This window comes from Streptopelia decaocto, assembly GCF_964273445.1.
Source record: "Streptopelia decaocto genome assembly, contig: HAP1_SCAFFOLD_854, whole genome shotgun sequence".
NCBI classification, from domain to species: domain Eukaryota; kingdom Metazoa; phylum Chordata; class Aves; order Columbiformes; family Columbidae; genus Streptopelia; species Streptopelia decaocto.
The window spans coordinates 16,147-23,687 of NW_028116250.1; the positions used below are offsets into that span (position 1 = coordinate 16,147).

A 7,541-nucleotide genomic window follows, 5' to 3' on the forward strand; every position below is an offset into this window, starting at 1 on the left:
TTATTTTATTTTATTTTATTTTATTTTATTTTATTTTATTTTATTTTATTTTATTTTATTTTATTTTATTTTATTTTATTATTTTTTTAATATACTTCATTTTATGTTTTTTCATGTGTTGTTATTTCATGTCATTTCTGTTTCTCACTCTTTTTCAGAGCCAACGCTCACAATCCTTAACACAAGCCCACGTGTAGCCAGGAGCAGGCTGATGCATTCTTCAGTTTAGCTTGAAACAACAGCCCTTGCAGGCTGGCAAAGGCAAGTCCCAGAGCTGCAGAGAGCAGCAGCAGGAATAGAGGCCAAGCTTTCCCTGGTTCCTGAAGAGGGAGAACCTTGAGAATGAGGCGCGGGACTGACGGTGCACAAAAGAAGAGGTATGTGGTACTGTGGGGTCTTTTGCAAAGCATCACATGTAGCGATGACAAGCAGATGTTTTGCCTTGCGCACCTTGTTTGGCTGCTGTGCTTCTTGGGCAGGGTGCACGAGAAGCGCTCTGGTCCCTGCCAGGCGCTGGTGTTGCCCGCAGGGAGAGGTGCCGAGTGGCAGCTGCGAATCCTTCCTGTTCCTGGCAGGACACCAGTGGCTGCTCCAAAGCACCGGGTCCCCATGCAACATCTCTGCATGCTGTTTCCTACATCTACTTTCTTTGTCTGGAACTTGTTTGGGTTTTGCCTGTTTCTTTCTACCTTCTTTGGTGTTCTGTTTTTGTTGTTGATGTTGTTTCTATTGTTGTTGTTGTTTTGGTTTTGTTGGTTTCTTTTAAGTTGGTTTCATTTGGTTGGTTTAGGTCAGTTTCTATGAGTTGGTTTTGGTAGGCTTTTTGAGACTGGTTGTTTGACAGCGTGTGACGTTGTTGGTAGGTTGTGTGTTCATAGGTCACTGCAGGCTGGTTGTTTTAGGTTAAGGTTTGTGAAGCTTGGTTTAGGTTGGCGGTCTTAGATTGCTTGTTTCAGGTTTGATGGTTTAGCTTGGTTTGGGTTGGTTAGTTCAGGTGGGTTGGTTTAGGTTGTGTGATGTGATTTTCTTACCGCTGATCTATGTTGTTTGGCTTCGGAGGTTTATTTTTCTTGGTTTTGTTGGGTTCTTTGGTTGGTGCTGTTTTCTGCCGATTCTTTAGCACTGGTTGTGTTAGTTTGGTTTAGGTTTCTGGTTTTAGTAGCTTGGTTCAGTTTGTTGCGGTCGTTTGAGGTTGGTTGGAGGCAGGTTCTTTGAGGGTGGTTGTGAGAGGCTGTTTGCTGGAGGCTGGTGGGTTCAGGTTGCTTGATGTAGGTGATTTTTGGTTGAAAGTGTCTTCCGTTGGTTGTTGTAGGTGGCGTATGTGAAGCTGTTTTCGTTGAGGCCGTTTTCAGTACTTTGGTTTAGGTTTGTTTAGATGATTTGAAGTTGGTTGGTTGGTTGGTTATTTTAGGTTGTTTCTTTTCAGTAGGCAGTTTAGGTGGGTTGGTGGGTGTCTGTGTTTTCAGGTAGGTTGGTTTAGGCAGGTTTGGTTTGCATAGTTTAGGTTGCTTGAAGGGTTTCTGTTGAGGTTGGTTCAGGTGGTTTGGTTTAGGTTGCTTTAGTTACTTTTTGGTAGGTTGTTTTAGGCAGTGTTATTTCCGTTGCATGTTTTGAAGATGGGTTCCTTCAGGTTGGGGTGGTTTAGATTGGTTGTTGAGGGTGCTTTAGGTGGTTTGGTTAGATTGACATTGTGTTTTGTTGGTTTTAGGTTGTGTCTGGGTGATTTGGATGTGACTGCAATCTCGCTGGGACCTGTGTCCCGCAACTAATCACCAGGCTCGATTGGGCTGTTTCTGCTGTCTCAGCAGATGTCCCCTTCCTCCTTCCCTGCTCCCCGTGTTTCCCTGCCTTGCTCCAAGAGGACGACCTTCCCCGCTAGAGGCGAACCACTGCTAGGTCAAGGGGATACGGTAGCTGCGCTGTGCTTGAGAACCTGCAAACAAGCTCAGGGTCCATTAGCAGGAGAACCTGGGGTAGTCAAGCTTCCAAGACTGCAGACACATCCAAGTGAGACACGGCATGGCTTTTAGCTTGGTGATTGTAGGCTGGTTTCAGTGGTTCTGTTTAGCTTTGGGTTGTTTGCTTTAGGTCATTTTGGTCAGGTTATGTCATTTGGTTTCATATTTTTGAGGTTGGTTTAGATGGGTTGTTTTAGGTAGTTTTAGCCTTGATCAGATTGTTTTGAAGTTGTGTGAGATTGTTTAATGGTTGTTTTAGGTTAAGATTGGTTGGTTTCGGTGTGTTTAGCTTGTTTGGTTACAGGTTGCTTAAGGTTGGCTGAGAAATGCCGGTTTCTGTAGTTTTAGATTGTTTTAGGTAGGATTTTTTAGATCATTTGGTTTGGGTAGGTTTGTTTTAGGGGGTTTAGGATGGTTTCTTTTGTTTGGTGTAGGTTGGTTTAGGTAATTTGTTGTAGATTGTTTAAGGTTCTGCTTAGGTTGTTGGTGGCTGATTGAAGTATTTTAAGGCAGATTGGTTTAGGTTCTTTAAGGTTGTTTTCGGTGAGTTGTTCTATGCTGGTTTGGGTAGGCTGTTCTCACTAAGTTTAGGGCCACCTCATGGAACAGCAGGCACCCAGCCCAAATGGCCCAAAGAAGCCGTGGCAAGGGGCCGTGCTCAGCGCTGCAGAGGAAGGCAAAAAAACCCCCGGAGACGCTTGCTGTCCCACCTGGCGGGGAGAAAAAAAAGCCTTCCTCCCCCCAGCTGCAGGGCACGAGAGGCCATCTTCCTGGTGCTTGAGCAGCAGGCAGGAACCGAGCCAAAAGGGCCCAGAGGAGCTCTGCAAAGTGGTCATGCTCAATGCTGCAGAGGAAGGCAAAAAACCCCCGGGGACCAGGGCCAATCTGCCCCGGGGGAAAAAATTCCTTCCTGACCCCAGTGCTGGCGATCGGCTGTTCCCTGAGCATGTGAGCCAGACCTGGCTCCTTGTCCCACAGGCTGCTCACGCCTCCCAGGACCTGCCCAAGCCCTATCCTGTCCTCCCTTGAGCTGGAGCCATCTCCTGGACTTCCGAGAGTGCCCAAATGCCTCTGAGCTGACGGACCTTGGGGGCAAGACTCCTTCCTGTGCCTGGTGGGACACCAGTGGGTGTTCCAAGCACAGAAGAAATTCCCTTGGTCTCTCCACTGCTATCCAGCTCAAAAGGATTTCCATCCATGAGCTGAGCTTGGAAGGTGGCCCTGCCAGCAGATCACCTTGCAGTCGAGAACCTCCAGCAGCCTCATGCAAGCTCTTCCTCCCTCAGCCCCTGCCCTGTGATTCCACCAGCTCCTCAAGTGCTTCCTGTGGGATGTGTTGGGGCTGCCCCCGGGCCGGCTCTGGCAGTGGACACGGGACCCGGCTGCTCCTTTTGATCCTGCTCCGGGCATTGTGAGTGCTGCGTTGCCGGGTGCTGGCATTGTGACACGGGGGTGACAGAGCCAGGCGTGTGCAGCCCCGCCCACCCCAACTCCGCCCAGCACCCTTGGGAGGAAGCCTTTGGGGTGCTGGCCCCAAATCAGTCCCTGTCGTCTACAAGACAGGGGAGTAATCAGCCTAACCGTGTCCCTTTTTTGCCAAAACACAGTGTGGATTTGTTGCCAGTCCAGCCTTACTTCCAGTACTTCTTCCTACAGCCCTGTTACGAAGTCCCAAGCTCCATTCAATAGAGTCTGGTTAGGCACTGGCAAAAACAGTGTTAGTCCTATACCATGTCTGAATAAAAATTTGTCCCACACCATTTTCCCCTTGTAAAAGAAAGGAAAACTAATATCCAAAATATCCCCAAACGTATTAAAATGACCAGCCATACATCAGTAAAAAGAAATCAATAATTCCATAAAGAACACTGATAGTCAACAAAAAACAAAGGGACAATCCACCGGGTGCTGATCCAGTGCTCTTTCCCGTGCTGTACTCTTTGCATTTCTTTCATTAGTGGCTTCGTGGTTGTTCCTGTCGCCTGCGCGCGCTGACTGGCACAGTCACTGTCACTGCCCCCGCTGGCACTTCATCCCCCCCTGCTGCAGGATGACACACCAGCCCTGCAGCTCCGCAGCGAGTCAAGCCCAGCGTTGCATGTCCCTGCCCTGCTCACGGCGAAGGGCTCCTGTGCCCAGCCCAGCAGGGCAGCGGCATCAGGTGGTTGCAAAGGTTGCATTTCACTCCAGGAGCCGAGAGCCGAGTTGTTGGGAGTGCCCTGGGAACTCGGCTCGTTTGAGAGTCCAGCCTGCAGCCCCGGGACAGCAGCAGCTGTCCCTCCTCTGAGAGGTGGGGGCGTTTCTGGAGGGAGCGTCACCCTCCGAGGCAGAGGACAGAGCTTAGGAAGGCTCGGTGCTTCTGGACTCTGACCCGCCACAGAATGTGCAATGGCTGTAGAAGTGGAAATACCGATTTTCTAAAGAGTGCTGTAGTGTTAAGAATGCAAACCGTGTTTGAGGAGACAGTGCTTTTTTGGCTCCAAGCCACTTCTATGGGTGTTGAAGCGTTTCCAGAAATCCTTCTTGCAACAACCTTCTTGTGAGTTAATGAGAAAATAGGGTGGGAGAAAAATCAGCACATAAACCAGCTGTGACACACAGCACTGAAAAGTCTCCACCGGACACTCCACGCACAAGAAAAAGCCCCATGTAAGGGTGGGCTGGCACAGCGGGGCCACCGGGCTGTCGGCAGCGGTTGTAGCGGCGGCAGCTCCAGGAAGCTGCCCGGCCGGAGAAGAAGGGACAGGGGGCGGGAAGAGTTTTCCCTCCAAGTCTCTCTCGGGAGCAGCCAAACCGCGGGACTCCCGCTCGTTCCCGCCTTTGCCGGAACACGGGGCGGGGCCGAGGAGCGACGGCTCTGCCATCCGCTCGTCGGGGCTGCTGGGCCGGTCTTTGCGGGAGGCGGTAGCGATTGGTCGGGTCTGTGTCCAGCATGGCGGCCAAGGCGAGCAGCAGCCCCTCTCAGCTGCTGCTGCTGCTGCTGCTGCTGCCGCTCGGTAACCGGCGCCGCGACGCTTCCGCGCTGTCCCGGTGCCCGGGCGGGGCTGCGCTGGGGTCCGTCTTGTGCCCGGCGGGCGGGCGGGGAGGGCGAGGCCGCTCGTGGGCACGCGTGGGTGGCGCGGCCGGCGCCGCCGCTTGGCGGGCAGCTGGAGCGGGGGCAGCGGGTGTGCCCGCCGGGTCCGGCGGTGTCGGCCGGTACGGGAAAATCCCGTAGAAGATGTTTCAGACTTGTGAGTATTATTTCTGCTTGTTGTTGATGTTTAATCTTTTGTTTGCTGGGGCAAAACTTGCTGTAAGATCTGTGAGCAAAACGTGGTTTTGGAATATTTGCCAGCTGAGTGGGGTCTCCCTTGGACTTCATCTCTAGGGGGTGATGGGTTCAGGGCAGCCGTGCCCTTCTCCCCCCCTCCCGCCTCTCCCCTTCTCCCCCCCTCCCGCCTCTCCCCTTCTCCCCCCCTCCCGCCTCTCCCCTTCTCCCCCCCTCCCGCCTCTCCCCTTCTCCCCCCCTCCCGCCTCTCCCCTTCTCCCCCCCTCCCGCCTCTCCCCTTCTCCCCCCCTCCCGCCTCTCCCCTTCTCCCCCCCTCCCGCCTCTCCCCTTCTCCCCCCCTCCCGCCTCTCCCCTTCTCCCCCCCTCCCGCCTCTCCCCTTCTCCCCCCCTCCCGCCTCTCCCCTTCTCCCCCCCTCCCGCCTCTCCCCTTCTCCCCCCCTCCCGCCTCTCCCCTTCTCCCCCCTTCTCCCGTCTCCAAAACACTTTCAAGGACACAAAACACAAGGGATACAAGTGTTTATTTTAATTTTATTTTCTCTTCTTGAAGGCTGGTTAGTTGGTTGCACTTCTTTAGCCTTCCTTAGCTTAGTTCTACGCTGTTCTAGCTAAGTGTAGGGCCGCCTCGTGGAGCAGCAGGCACCCAGCCCAAATGGCCCAAAGAAGCCGTGGCAAGGGGCCGTGCTCAGCGCTGCAGAGGAAGGCAAAAAACCCCCGGAGACGCTTGCTGTCCCACCTGGGGGAAAAAAAGCCTTCCTCCCCCCAGCTGCAGGGCACGAGAGCCCATCTTCCTGGTGCTTGAGCAGCAGGCAGGAACCGAGCCAAAAGGGCCCAGAGGAGCTCTGCAAAGTGGTCATGCTCCATGCTGCAGAGGAAGGCAAAAAACCCCCGGGGACCAGGGCCAATCTGCCCCGGGGGAAAATTCCTTCCTGACCCCAGTGCTGGCGATCGGCTGTTCCCTGAGCATGTGAGCCAGACCTGGCTCCTTGTCCCACAGGCTGCTCACGCCTCCCAGGACCTGCCCAAGCCCTCCCCTATCCTACCCTACCCTACCCTATCCTATCCTAGCCTAGCCTACCTTGAACTGGAGCCCTCTCCCGGCCTCGGGAGAGTGCCCAAACGCCTCCAGCGCTGTCCTCGGGTCTGCGGCGCTGTCCCCCGCTGTCTGGTGGCTCCCGAGGACTCCCGGTGTTCTGGGGCTGCCGAGCAGAAGATGGCAGCGAGTCTCCTCGCCTCTTCCCCAGGCCCCAGGGCAGAGGAGATGCCCCGGCATGAGGGCCGGGGGTGCGGGCTGGGAAGCCGGGCTCACCTGTGGCTCCAGAGCGGCTGCTGGTCCGGCCCATCCCCGGAGGTGGCTAGCGGCGGCTGCGGGGGCGGCGCCGCTTGCGGCCAGGCGCCTGTTTGGGGGCTCTGGGAGAGCCCCCGGCCGTCCTGCGGCGCTTCGGGCACCACGGCGCCGCAGGCAGTCCGGCCGTGCTGCTGGAGGGCCCCTGCAGCCCCGCCTGAGGCGGATCCACCTCCATCGCCTCCTCCTCCTCCTGCCGAGGCGGATCCACCTCCATGGGCTCCGCCTCTTCCCGGGGTGGGTCAACCTCCATTGGCTCCTCCTGCCTGTGGGCGGTGTTGCTGCTCCGGACAGGCAGCCGCCGTTGTTTGGGCGGCGGAGCCATCCCGGGGGGTCCCTGAGCCTCCTCTTCCTTCTTCTGGTCTCTCCGGCGCTGTTGTCTGCGGCCTCTTCACTCGGAGCCACGTCGCGGCTGGCACAGCTGGGCTCCAACTGCCATCACAGGGGCTCGTGGCGGCCCCAACGGCCGCTGCGGTGGCCGGCATGGCGGCCCCAGGGCCACGAGGCCCCATTGCGGGGCCATTTTGCTCTGCAGTCCTGTCAGTGCTTGGATTTGGTTTGCCTCTGGCGGAACGGACTCCTTGGCCTTTTGTCTTAAGGAAAGAGCAACAGCTGCAGATCTTTGGACAATATGCTTTACCAGCACGACAAACCTGAGAGTTGGATTGCAGAATTCTACTCTGCTAAGGGATTCTGATATTTCTTTAGTGCCGTGGTGTTAGGAATGCAAAACGTGTTTGAAGAGACAGTGCTTTTTTGGCTCCAAGCCACTTCTATGGGTGTTGAAGCGTTTCCAGAAATCCTTCTTGCAACAACCCTCTTGTGAGTTCCAGACTTGTGAGTATTATTTCTGCTTGTTGTTGCTGTTTAATCTTTTGTTTGCTGAGGGAAAACTTGCTGTAAGATCTGTGAGCAAAACGTGTTTGCGTTTTTGGAATATTTGCCAGCTGAGTGGGGTCTCCCTTGGACTTCA

The 7,541-nt window shown here is 54.8% G+C and overlaps 1 long non-coding RNA gene across 1 annotated transcript; it reads right to left on the minus strand.

The window, feature by feature from the left end:
* Nucleotides 1–5,734: 5,734 nt before the first annotated feature.
* On the minus strand, nt 5,735–6,771 carry LOC309452290. Its single transcript, XR_014186521.1, has 2 exons — nt 6,533–6,771; nt 5,735–6,422 (listed from the first exon to the last, which is right to left on the minus strand). It is a non-coding gene; the product is annotated as an uncharacterized lncRNA (long non-coding RNA).
* Nucleotides 6,772–7,541: the final 770 nt, after the last annotated feature.